Below are 5649 nucleotides of genomic sequence, written 5' to 3' on the forward strand. Positions count from 1 at the left end.
CAATTAAAGTTTATCACACTTAAACAGTGTTTCAGTTAAAAGTCCGCGGCCTTTTATTTTGAGAACGGATAAAAACATTAAAATTCTGAAAACGCCATTGCTTCTAACTTGAAGGGGGAGATTTAATTCAGTACATTACAAATATGAAGCGAAACGACGTAGGCTTATAAAGAGCAACGTATATAGTTTTTTAACGAATCATAATAGATCATGAAATTGCTATTACAATGATATAAAACACTTAGGTATTTGTTTCATTTTTAATTGATAAAAAATACATATTTTCAGAATTAAACAATTGGACAATTTTCGCCAAAGAGCAGAGTCGAAGATTTCTAACGTTAAAAGTTAAGAGTGGTAGTGAAATTCTATTTGCATATGTGTTTCTAATTTGACAATATGTTGCGGCTAGATATATTTCTACACTTAGATAATTTTTATAAAATAATGCTAACCAAAATTTGTCTGATCATCTCCATAAACAATTTGATGACGTATCTCAAAATTTTGCTAGGCAAATTCTGTTTAAATTTTACAAAATTACATGTTGCTTATGCATATGGTTTATTAACCCTTCATTATTTTTTAATTTAGACATATAAATTTGTGGAACATTTTACAATTGAAATTTATCTGTTTATCCCCTCCAAATACTTCAGAACCTCATCTATAAATTTTGCTAGATAAACCTCATCTAAAATATATGTACAAAATAGTATGGGATGGGGGCATACGTATGGCTTATTAGTGTATTTATATTTTTACTTCCCGAGCGTAAGCAAAGGAAGTATTGTAACCGAGTCCATCGGCCGACTCTCTACTTTTGCATATTTCATATTTTTTAAATTTGCTTAACAGGTCGCTCAAAAAATTAATGAATGAGAGTTTAGGAATAGTTCACTCCATTTTCCCGAAAATTTGGAGATATAACACTGTTATTATTAGTATTACATTGTACTAACCGAATTTGAAAGACACAAAATTTTGTAAAGTAAAAACTCGTTTGAAACATAGGCGTAGCACGCTTATTTATATTTACTTTAACATTACAGACGTGCCATTGTTTTGTTGCGGCGACTAGGTTCCGTGAATGTGGTATAGACAAGTTATAATCAACCAATTGTGAATTACACCATCAAAAATTGAAATAAAATCCAATGTTTTATATAATAAGCGGAATTCGAATTCCTCTGCTAATACACGCGGCACACATGAGTAAACTGTTTCGTTATTTTATTGATTATAAATCAGTATTCAAGACGACCCGATTCATTTTGAGTATTACACTACATCTATCCAAACTGATATAGATATCCTTACAAAAATGTTGATTACTTACTTCATCGCAACTTTTTTTAAATTGCCCCGTTACAAAAATGTAATGAGAAAAAAAAACATAATAGGCATGCAGTCGTCATGTTTCTGACAGCGAGGGAAGTACTGTCTAAACTCTTTAGACCAATTTTTTACAATTGTTTTTACAGCAATATAAAAAATTGTATTTATTAAATCAAAAACAGTTTCTCATTTAGAATTCTGAGAACACCTGTTGTTATTAGTATTACATTACATATAGTACGTAGCTTTCCAAATTTGGTATTGTCCCCACTAAAAACTTGATGATGTCAATATTGTGTTGCAGTAAGAAAACATCACTTTAACCATATCTTTACCTATTGCCTAAAAAATGCATAATTATTAACTTAGGTAAATTCGTATAATCGTATTTTGTTATCTACTTAAGAAATTGGTGGATTATCTGACCACCCTTCAGACGGAATTTCTTTCTGAACAACTAGTAATTCTTCAACATATTCAATTCGCAATTAAATTCCTATTTAAATATTTCATTTTTTGTTTTTCTCGTAAATATATTTTTAATTTAATTTAAAAACTTATTGTTTTAGTAACGCAAGTAAATACTGGAAATAAAAGCTCTTAAGGAAACACATAAATCGAACACAAAAGACAATATGGCCTCTTCGACTATGGATCCAATGCCTGTGCGAGATAACTTAAATTATTTTAAAGTCTTAGTATCGCCAAAAGTAGTTCATTTATTAGATGAACAACGGAACGTTTTAATAAAGACAGAACAAGAGTTTGTGGACTTATTAAAAATAAACCCAAGGCACAAAATTAAAGTCGTGTCTATTGTTGGAAATACTGGTAATGGCAAATCCTACACATTAAATCACACTTTTTTCGATGGAGTAGAATTTTTCAAAACGAAATTGGAATATTCCTGCAATCTAGGAATGTGGGCAAAATATGATCCAACTTTAAAAATAATATGTATTGACACGGAAGGGTTCGTGGCGTCATCAAAGGAAATTTGTCAACAGTCTTATTTTTTACTAAAAATTTTTGCCATTTCTGATATAGTCATATACCGCACAACTTCAGAGGAATTACCATCTTACATGTATAGATTTTTGGGAGAAGCTTCTAAAATTTACAAAGAATATTTTAATTGCGTGTTGCAAAAAATTTGGCCAAATTATGAAACTGAGAAAGAAACTACCTCAGTAGGGCCATGTGTTATCATTTTTAATGAACCAAAACATCCAAACACACTGACCAATGTGGGTAACATCACTGCAACAGTGTTGAAACAAATTTTAAGAGAGAATTTTGCGAGACATTATGAACGTTGTGATGGGTTTAGTTCCCTGCACTATGTTAGAGCATTGAGGAGTAGTAAAGAGTATTTTAAAGAACTTAGATGGGTGGTTGAAAAAGAGCTGAAGTCTATAGAACTAAGATCACCAAGGAGTGCTAAGTATGTTTATCACACATTAAAAGTAAGTGAAAAATTAATCGTTCAGTAATGAATAATACATACACAATCTGTGTCCATTTTTGTTGACAGGAGGTTTTCAATGAAAAATTGCGGAGTCAAAGGGACAACTCTGTGTTGCAGCAGAACATTTCTAGTTATTTTACGTGCCGAGACAAATGCCAGTCATGTGGAACAAGTTGTAGTTTACCCATGAATCATCAACATGACGACGAACCTCATTTCAGCGAAAGAAGCTGTAAATTTCAGCATCAATACCAAAATTTTGTTTACTTTTGCAAAGTAATATCAACTTTTTTATTCTAAATTTGTACTGAAAATGAAATTTTAGAAATGTTGTAAAAATGGAAGAAAACAAATAGTGAAACCGAGCAAACTGGAAAAAAATGAACAATCTTGGAGTAATATTGTATCAACAGCCTGGTCAGGTTACACTATAGAATGTCCAAGATGTGGTAAAATTTATCAAAGTCGTAGTTACTGGTTCGGAAACAAAGCACCTGAAGACGAAGCTGTTGTAGTTGAAACTCAACACGCATGGCAGGGAGTAAGTTAAACTCATCTTTCAAAAAGGGTTGAACCTTTTTGTCTAATCCTCGTGTTTTGTTTCCAGCACAAGTCCTTATGGGATCCTCAAATCTCTGGCCAGAATGCCGTTGACGTTGTCACTACCATCGGTAATATAGTGACCAATGTTGGATCTGAGCCAAAGAAAATGATTGGCGACTGGTTAACAGATAAAATTGCACCTAGTTACTGGAAACCAAACAGTGAAATCTTGGTAATCTTGCTATAAATATTTTTTAAATCTTATTCAATATTATGTTTTAAAGAAATGCGCCAAATGTGAGACTGTTTTTGGATGCGATACCACAAAGCATCATTGCAGAGTTTGTGGTAAAGGTTTTTGTCAAGCTTGTTCTTCAAAAACGCAACCTGTGCCTGAAAAAGGTTGGTATGAAGACGTACGAGTTTGTGATTTCTGCTATATCGAATATCCGCTGGATGGTGACTTCATAATTGACGGTACCGAAGTTAGACGTAGAAGAATAGGGGAAAGCGTCATTGATTCGGTATCACGGGTAAAATCTATTTTTGATAAGCCCAAAGAACTGATCAAAAACATGGCCAGGCCTGCATATTGGATACCTGACAAAGACTGCAAAAACTGTGTGTTATGTGATAAACCATTCGGACCATTATTGCTACTGCATCATTGTCGAGACTGTGGTAAAGGAGTATGTGATGGTTGTTCCAGTACACGGAAACCTGTACCACATAGAGGATGGGAAATGCCTGTAAGGATTTGTGATAAATGTTCTCCAAATGACCAGAACTAACTAATTTTTGAAAAACATTTTTTATATTAATGTTTCGTATTAAGTAAGACAAAAATCTTTGTAAATCTATTTGAATGATATTTTTATATTAAAAAATGGAATGAAAAAAATATGAGTTGATTATTACTCCTGTTATTATTCTTCAGTTAAGTATAAAAAAAATTGATAAGTCCGACGTGGTACCGCTTCAATTCGTCGCGCGTCAATTGGTCGCCGGCGAAAAGTGATAGCGTTTATAGAGAAAATAAGTAATTGTTATGAATGAGGAAAATAAAATAAAGTGCTAAATTCTCAAAAATTTCATTATTTCTAAAAAAGTGTCAAAATAAATACATACGAGTTCCATAAAAACAGTAACCATTAGGCTCAAAAGTAAAAATATTGCAAAATATTTTTTTTTCACTAGCAGCCTGGACCCATGCAAATGTCAACTCATTTAGTGGTAGCAAATTCAACTTTTGCTACCACGGGTTCAAAAAGAAAAATTGAGGTTATGTACGCAATGTTTGATGTGATTATTTCTTAAAAAATGAACAAATGTGTGCTACAAATATTACTTGAGTATACGCATGGTAGTTGGTAGACGGTAGAAGATAAAATGATTAACTCAGCGACAAGTATAAACGATTTTCTTTGTGTTGAAGATTTAGATCAAGTTTGATTAGAAATCAAAACAAAATCACGTTGCGTCAAAAAATTTAACGTTTATTTTTCAGTTTATTGTCTTATGGTTTCTACTAGTGAAAAAAATAGTATATTAACCACGGTTGCAAAGCCACTTCTAGACCTCGCACTTAGAGCCCTCGACGCTGCGCGTCTCGGGTTCTAATTTGCGCTCGGTCTAGAATGCTTGGCTCTGCAACCTTGGCTAATAATATACTATTTTAATGCTGACACATATTTCGTCGGTAAGCTACTGTAATGTTCATTTGGACTATTCGTCTTATTAATTAGACACTCAAGTAAGTGATTCATGCTTTTTTTCTCACAAGCTTAAAGTTTGTCAATTAAACGAGTGAAAAAAATAGCGTTCAAAACGTGTTACACACGTAATTTTTTTTAAAATAAAAAATGGCCTTAAAATTATTGCAACTGTCAAATTAAAACTTTATAGATTTATCATAATCAATGAAATCGTGAAAAAACTCTCGTTATAGTTTTAAGTGAAAAAGTATTATTTTCATTACGATTGATAGTTTAAAAAATTAAATACACATACCTATATTTTTTTTTAATAAATTTGGTGCAAAGAAATTTGAATTTATATATTAACAATTACTCTTGGAGTTTACTGCACTCTTTGCAGACAATTTTTTGGTCACTATAAATTAGTTCTGGATTATCTTTAATCCATGATAAAACCCAAGATGTTTTTTCATTCAGAACTTTTTTGAACGCTCACACTGTTAATGAGGTGCTTGTATGTAGATACGAAAGAATGAATAATTTATCTCATTCCCTTTGCTACGTACATACCTACATACCAATCTCCACTTTTACGCCATTTGT

The 5649-nt window shown here is 32.1% G+C and overlaps 1 pseudogene; it reads left to right on the top strand.

Annotated features, from left to right (window-relative positions):
- The first annotated feature begins 1973 nt into the window (after window positions 1–1973).
- On the top strand, window positions 1974–4140 carry LOC135128305 (zinc finger FYVE domain-containing protein 1-like; annotated as a pseudogene).
- Window positions 4141–5649: the final 1509 nt, after the last annotated feature.

Source organism: Zophobas morio, unplaced genomic scaffold (genome assembly GCF_036711695.1).
Source record: "Zophobas morio isolate AGI-343-1 ecotype UQ-CSIRO unplaced genomic scaffold, CSIRO_AGI_Zmor_V1 ptg000002l, whole genome shotgun sequence".
Taxonomy (NCBI): domain Eukaryota; kingdom Metazoa; phylum Arthropoda; class Insecta; order Coleoptera; family Tenebrionidae; genus Zophobas; species Zophobas morio.